General features: G+C 39.5%; 1 protein-coding gene across 6 annotated transcripts in view; it reads left to right on the forward strand.

The window, feature by feature from the left end:
• GLIS3 (GLIS family zinc finger 3) overlaps positions 1 to 8,457 on the forward strand; it is a 598,942-nt gene that overhangs the window by 488,304 nt on the left and 102,181 nt on the right. The window lies entirely within an intron of this gene.

Genomic DNA, 8,457 nt, shown 5'->3' on the forward strand with positions numbered 1-8,457 from the left:
CACGCCCTGGGCCAAAGGCAGGCGCTAAATTGCTGAGCCACCCAGGGATCCCTGGAGGTCACCTTCTTGTTTTGATACTCTTACATTATCAGAGATATTTATTGCTAGATACAATTTACCTCTCATTTTAAAATTTCCCAACAGTTTTATGTAAAAATTGTCCCCTTAGTAAAGTATCATCGTAAGAGGAATAGGTGAGGATTAGCATGGTCAATAAGAACAGGTGTAAATTAATTTGCATAATAAAAAACCTGGCCTTGCCCAGTGAGAGATCCCCTTTGCCTTTGGGTTCTGGGAGGTAATATATGTCATACTTGATAGAAGTGTCTTTTTTAGAGTGGTAGGTGGCCACATTGGACCTTATGGTAGACTAGCCATGCCAGGAAGACCAACCATGCAATTCAGGACAAGGGCTTTGGGTCTTGTGATATCCATAAGCCTGGTGGCTGAGATCAATCATGAGAACAGCCAATCAATCATGCCTACAGAATGGAGCCCCAGTAAAAACTCTGGACACCAAAGCTCAGGTGACCAAGATGGTGATATTCCAACACGGATTGTGTTGTAGCAACGCAGGGAGGGTAATGCATGTATTCTGAGAACAGCAGAAGTTTTCGTATTTGGAGCCCTCTCAGGCTCTTCCCTATATCTGTCTTTCCCTTGGATGATTTTCATCTGTATTCATTCTCTTAATGATCCATAACCATGAGTATAATAGCTTTCAGTGAGTTCTCTGGGTCCATCCAGCAAATTATCAAACCTGGGGATGGTTCTTGAGAACACTCTAAACTTACAGATAGTATCAGAAGTGAGGACAGTCTTGTGGAGGACTATGCCCTCAAACTTTGCAGTTTAGTTAATGTGCATTTACTGTCACAAGCAGGAATTCTCCAGAACAACCCTGACTTACTGAAGCATGTGTCTTGGGAAGAATTATTATAATACAAAATCAGAATCTGCTTTTCTAGGAGTGAAATCTCTCTTAAGTCATTTTTTAAAGATTTATTTACTTATTTATTTATTTATTTATTTATTTATTTATTTATTTATTTGAGAGAGAGCACGTGCAGAAGGTGGAGTACAGGAAGAAAGAGTCTCAAACAGACCCCACACTAGGCACGGAGCCCAATGGCGGGCTCCATCTCATGACCCTGAGATCACGACCCTGAAATCACAACCTGATTTAATACCAAGAGTCGGACACTCAACCAATTGTGCCACCCAGGCACCCCTCTCTTAAGTCATTTTTTGAAACAAGTTGAGTAATAAATAAATACAAATATGCTTACCAATTCTAGGAAAGTATAAGGGAGAAGCTAAACTCAACAGGTGAGAAGAATATTCTAATAATAATATAATCTTAAGTCCTAAGGTCTCCTTCCCTGCCATGTTTCATATTATTCAACAAAGGAAGAATGCTTAAAGGTAGCTCATCTGCTACGTGACTAACCCCATGATAATATCCATGAGGTATCAGATAGGAAAACTTTAGTCCAGAGAATAGAAATAAAGACACTAGGAGGATAAAACAGTAAACTGCAATGTTCATATCTTTTTAAGAGACTGATTCAGACAACTGTTGAAAAGATAATTTTGTGATCGTTTTAATTTTTAAAACTTAATTTTAAATAAAACCTGTTTAGAAAATCCCACGACAATTTGCTAAATTTGATAATAGCATTGTAGTTATGTAACAAAATATGTATATAATTTTAAGATGCACACTGAATTATGTGGGAGTGAAATGGCAAGTTATATGGGATTTATAGTAAAACATATTAGAAATACAAAGAGGTAGGTGAAGCATATGTGGAAAATTTTAATAATTGTTGGGTGAAGGCAGTTGGGGGTTCATCACCCTGTTCTTTCTACCTTCATCTAAGATTACAGTTTTTCATAATAAATTCTTTTCAAGTATTTTTTTAAAAATCAGAAATCAGGTGGAAATCTGCTTGCCCCAAATACTGAGAAAGAAACTCTGATTTCTTGGGGGAGCCACCAGAGTTATCTGTAACATGGCCTGAAGAAGCTAACGTTCCCTCCAGAATTGAGCAGCTATATTCTGTGCCTCTTGTCCACAGGGTCCAGACATAACCAATAACAAGGGTGTAGAACGAGGGAAGTTCCATTAGAGGATTAGAGAATTGGGGTGGTTTGTTATAGGCACAAATTTCATCCTAAAACAGGGAACAGTCTTAAGCCCTCAAAGCCATGGTGGGGACAGGGGAGAAAATGGAGCTGTATCCAGTTTCATCCTTCCCAAATCAGGCACTACTCCTCAAAACCAATTTCTTGTTTGCTTTCTCTCTCCCTTCCTCCCTCCTCCTTTCCTTTCTTTCTCTTTCTTTCTCATCCTTCCTTTTTTCTTTCTCATCCTTCCTTCTTTCTTTCTCTTTCTTTCTTTCTTTCTTTCTTTCTTTCTTTCTTTCTTCTTTCTTTCTTTCTTCTTTCTCTTTTCTTTCTTTCTTTCTTTCTTTCTTTCTTTCTTTCTTTCTTTCTTTCTTTCTTTCTTTCTTTTCTTTCTCTTTCTTTCCATCCCTCCCTTCTTTCCTTCCTTTCACAACTAATGTGCTAGTCCAATGTTCCATAAGCGAACACCCCTCTCACTCTAGTCTAGATAGGAAAGCAAGTGGAAATATGAAATGTTACCCCCCTACACTGTATTACATGAAACTTAAGTGCCCTAATACATCTCTGCTGTACCACAGACAGCAGGAAGCAGGAGTGTGCCTGCTTCTCAAGTGTGTTCCTGGCTGCAAACAGGTGCCACTCCGAACAGTGGAATCCTCTGCCCCCCCTGTGCTGTCTTCAGTGGCCAACACCGACCTGAACGAGGAGGGTGAGGTGTGTATGCATCAGCTTATCTCCTTCCAACTCTGGGAAGGCAGCAAAATTAAAAAATGCAGTGTGATTTAACTGCTGGAGCTAAATAGTCAAATACAAGACAATCCTTTTTGAAGAACTGTTATTACAGGCTGAAATGTAAATACACCACATAGGAAAGTTGCAGTGGGCCCATCAGATAACTGTATGTCTACCATGTTCCTGTGTGTACTGAAAATTAATTTATTGTGTTTAGACCCATCTTTGTATCCTGGCTGTCGTGGTGCCCATAGGATCGAGGCATGTTGGTTGTGTCTGCGTCTTAATTGTGTGATAGATCTCTTTTTATTCCCCTTCCTCTCTTCTCACAAACCTGTTATTAGTCTCCCCAAATGGCTTATTTAGAATCATCTCATTTCGGAGGAATGCTATTTTTAGGTGCAAATGATGACTGCATAGAAATCGGATAATGACTCCTTTTTTAAGTGCTAGGTCAATTTTATCGTGAACCAGTCTTGCTTTGTGTCAGTGGCACCATTAAAACACAAAATGGGATTCAGCCTCAAACTCCTTCTGAGGTAGGTGACATCAGACAGGAAATGCTTAGTGTGGAGCGAAAATGTCCTCATTTTAGGAGGAGTAACATGGCTCCTTTGCCATGCCGCTATTCTTCAGTGAGGATGGAAACCAGAAGGCTTCCCTCCCCTCTCCATTTTTTTTTTTAATTTTACTGCAAAACACCAAAGCCATACGGCAAGGCAAATACAGCCAACTTTGATCTCTGAACCTACTTTGAATTCATGCTTGTCTTCCCTTCAATCCTTCTTTCATTGCTGGTGCTGCGGTAGAGCGGTTGCTCCTAAGTGCTCTCAGACGTTCAAAAAAAGGTGTACTGAGGAGAGTAGGGGTTTTATGTGCATTTCCGTGATGAAGGCAGTCTCATTCTCTGCTCCTATAAATAACCTTGGAAAACCATGCTCTAGGATAGAGGTTTCTCAACCTCAGGACTGATGACATTTTGGGTTGGTTAATTCTTAGGTTGGGGGTCCTGTCCTGTGCGTTACCAGCATCCCTAGCTTCTTCCCACTGGGCGCCGGCTGTGTCCCCACTGCCTCCCATATCCACACAGACTCTCTTGTGACAACTTAAAAATGTCTCCAGACATCGACAGGTGTTTCCTTGGAAGTAAAATGGCCCCTGGTTAAGAATCATTGCTCTGCGCTAGAATACTGGTGGTCTCTTATTGCTAAATTTTGAAAGAAAATGGCTATGGCAGGCTTTAAGGTTGATCAAATTGTGATTTCTTCTCCAAATAATGCATTTGTTTTCCCAAGTTGACTAGGAAAGGGAAAAATTTGCATTTTGGACTCCATGTTCCATAAATTAGCAGAATTTTCTGTCAAAGAAGAATCAAAACTATCTTCTCGTAATATAAGGACTAGAAAATCAACTTACCTTTGCATTTTTCACCATTACAATATCTTATTTATAATCATTTTAGTCCCAAATCTTTACCAGCATCAGTGAAACAGCAAAGGTCTTATTTACTCTCTGCTTTAGGAAATCTCTGAGCTTAGGTAAAAGGATCTTTGCCAGATACTTGGCGGTTATATATGTGTATCAGCTCTGAAAACCACCCTTAATAATTGTTTTCAAATTACCTTATGTGCCAACTTTTTGCAGTTAAGCAGAGAGGAAGGCTGAACCCGAATTGCCGACTTCCTGATTGAGAGTGAGGGTGTGTCGGTGCAGTGCACGTTATTCATGTGGAAGACAAACCTACTCTACAATTCTAAATAAAATATTCCATCATAGGTAGCATTTATCCACCAAGTCCTAAGGCATGTCTTGAAACAGGAAATAACAGTCAATGTTAAGCCCCTCGCCCAGATTCCTTCTCTGAAAGTGGACTCTAAAAATATCTCTTCTCAAATTTTACTCAATTTCTGGAGAGAGAGGGGCTCATTGCCTGACTTTCCAGTTGTGATGAGTGACTCTGAAAACAACCATTCAAGCTTCTAACAAAGCAGACATGGAACTTAAAAACAAAGGGCCCAAGTTATTTTGGTTAATTCATACACAGCAAGCTCAGGAGTCTTTCACCTTTCACAGTCATTCTGTTTGGTTGGGAAGAAGAGATCTCCAGAGTCAAAGAGTTGTCTTGGCCTTCCAGGAGCTTCAGCACAGCTAAAAAGCACCATTGGCTTTAAGCACCAATCACATAAATGCTCTATAGGTCTTGAGATCCCTGCTTTTGTGGCAAAGATTCTGATTGCCTGTGTCGATTCCGATCAAGTCAACAAATCCCTGTGCATCTGGTATGTTCAAGACCTAAAGAAGATGTACTTTCGGTGGAAACAGTGAGCATTGATAAATCCTTTTCCCAGACCTGTTCTTCTTTGGAGATATTTCTTATCCAGTGTATAGAGTATGCAGAGTCTGCTCACTTTTGAACTTCTGTATTTCTAACCTGCATGTGGATTCTAAGCAACCTTTTATTCAAAGAAAGAATAACAGATTGAACAAGAGATTGATATTCCAGCCTTCTGAGTCTTCACTTTGTGCTGACAAATTAATCGTCTGTTTTACTTTCTTTGAACAGTGAGGCTCTGTTCAGCTTGCCGGGTCACATGCATTTCTTTGCTCTATATCTTGGTGACAAAGGGAGCCTAGGGGTAAAAATGAACCCAGAGATGAGTCAAAAGTTTGGCTTGAGTTGTGTGACTCAAACATGAACAAGTCATTGGTCTTGACAGCCTGTCCTGTGACACAATGGAAAAGACCTGTGGCAAGCCATGTTGATGGAGCCCTAACACATTTTCCAAGGATGTTTTGTCTCTAGACTCTGTGGAGTCATTTTTAAATTTGCTCACTCACTCGCATTTAAATTTTACCCAGACAGCCCAGTCTAAATCCCAGTGGAAGGAATAACTGCTTCAATACAACAAACGTATTTGGTAATTCAGACTTTCTTCCCTGAAATTAAATATTCAGTTTCTCTTACAAACCAGGATGAAATGTTCTATTTCTTGGTCTAGGTGGGGGTTACATGAGTGTGTTCAATTCACAATAACTAATCGAGCTGTACACATGCCATTTATGTGTTTTTTCTGGATATAATACTTAAAAGCTTTATTTTAAAAAGAATAATGATGAAATTGACAGAAATAACAAAAATCATAAAAGGGGGAAAAAGCTTACCCGTGGGAAAAAATAGAACCACAGCACTTTGGTGAGACTTCCACGTGCATTTGTGTAGTTTCATCAAACATCTTTGCAAATGTACCTATGAAGCATTTATATAGGAGACTTATCACACAAATATGTATTTTTCATATATGCATATAGTCACAGTTTCATTTTGTGAGGCTGAAAATGGTATTTCCTTTTTTAAAAAATTTTTCTTTGTTGTTCTACTGATAAGTTTTCTGTCCTAATGAATTAGACAGCAAGGAGTAGTATTGAGACTAGTGCTGTTGGACTGTCTCTCATTCCATCAGTGTCCCAGAGTGAGTCTAAGCATTGACCCTATTCCCCTGCCCCACTCATTTAGGAAAACTTAGAGATCCAATGAAGGTGAGGCTTTGTCCCAAACATCGGGCTACTCCTGTGGCCTGATAAAATCATAGTGTTGACATCTTCATTCCCTTACACCAACACTGTGAATTTGAAATCCAGTTCTGAAACCTAAGTTCTAACCCAGGGGTCTCCATAATCCACATAATATTTTAGCTCACCCATTTGGTAAAACCATATTAATTTATATTTATGGTGGAGAGGGAGGGAGGAAGGGAGAAGGAAGCTAATCTTAAAAATAGAAAACATAACTGTGCCTTTCAAAGATAGCATTTATGGCATTTTTCTTTTCAAACAGGAAAACAGTGTTTGATCATAACAATGGAGAAAGTGACTTCCTCACCTCCTGCCCCCCAGTAACACTTGCCCTTTAAGTAGTAAGTGTTAACAGTTTGCTGTGTGTCTCTCTGTACATTCTTGGTGGTTATAGAAACATACAAACATGCACATATATGACTTTTTTCTTTTTTTATTATAAAAATAGGATCATACCATATTCATTTCTCAGCACATTGCTTTTCTCTTTCAGCAGTATGTTATGGACACTCCTTCTCTTCCATTCATGTAGCCTGTTTTTCTGCCCCTATAACACATCAAGGAATAAACACACTGGTACATTTATTCTTAAATACTAATATTGGCATTTCAGTAGCATAGAGCACTTTTAAAGAAAAGACTTAAAGAACTATTTTTAGATGTATTCTGGTAACTGAAGGGAGTTAGCCAGGTGCCGGCAGACAGAGATCTGTACCAGGCATCTTTGCTAAATGCCCAAGAAGAATTGCACATACTGTATAAATTGTGTACCAGGGCACCAGAGTGCCTCAGTTGGTAGAGCATCTGACTCTTGATTTCAGCTCAGGTCATGATCTCAGGATCCTGGGATTGAGCCCTCCATCGGGCTGCCCCTACCCCCTCACTTTCTCTCAAATAAATAAATAAAATCTTTTTAAAAATCATGTACCTTATTGAAGAGTCCTCAAGATGTCACTTTTTTTTTTTTTTTTTTTTTTTTTTTGCAGAAAGTAGAGGTTTCCTCAGGGTAGAGAGTAGAAACAAAGACTAACCATACATGGGCCCTGAGAACCTCACTGGGATGGGAACAGTGCTCTAAAACTGGATTATGGTGAGCTGCACAACTCAGAAATTTTACTACATTTCATATACCAGCAACTTTGAAAATGGGTGAATTTTATCGTAGTAAGTTATACCCCAGTAAAGTTGTTTAAAGGGGTAAATTTTGGGGCAGCCTGGGTGGCTCAGCGGTTTAGCACCTGCCTTTGGCCCAGGGCGTGATCCTGGAGACCTGGGATCGAGTCCCACATCGGGCTCCCTGCATGAAGCCTGCTTCTCCCTCTGCCTGTGTCTCTGCCTCTCTCTCTCTCTCTCTGTGTGTGTGTGTGTGTGTCTCATGAGTAAGTAAATAAAGTCTTTAAAAAAAAGGGGGGGGGGGTAAATTTTTAAAGTAGTTCATGGAACATTTTTTCCCTATATCATCATTTAGAATTATCTGAGAAAAAAGTTTTGCTTCAATAAAGCCAATTTCAGTCCACTAGTACCTGCTTAGTTTATTACCACCCCAGAATTTTTGGAATTTGCTTGATAAATGTTTTTCTGCATTTAATTGAATAAACTTTTTGCTCCTGTCAATTATAAGAGTCATTTCCCAGGGTGGCATTGAAGACAGTTGTGATCTTATTTAGACACTGGTGAATTTTTTCAGTCCTGATAAGGCTTTCACTTAACTATTATACACTAAGCACCAACTGTGTGCCAGGGACTGCTCGAGTCATCCAGGATATATATGTGTCCAAGATATATATGTGTCAAAATTCCCTGCCCTCTTGGAGCTAATATTCTAGCTTAAAGTCTAAGAAAGGAGAAAAGGCCACAAGTTCATATTTGAAGCAGGGCTTCCCAAACAAATTACCTGCATTTCTCGTAATGTGCAGATTCTGGTTCCATAGGGATGGGGTCAGGAATTCTGAATTTTTACCAAGCAGTCAGGTGATGCTGATGCTGCTGGTCTGAAGACCACATTTTGAGGAAGAAGGCTTT

This window comes from Vulpes vulpes, chromosome 1 (genome assembly GCF_048418805.1).
Source record: "Vulpes vulpes isolate BD-2025 chromosome 1, VulVul3, whole genome shotgun sequence".
Lineage (NCBI taxonomy): Eukaryota > Metazoa > Chordata > Mammalia > Carnivora > Canidae > Vulpes > Vulpes vulpes.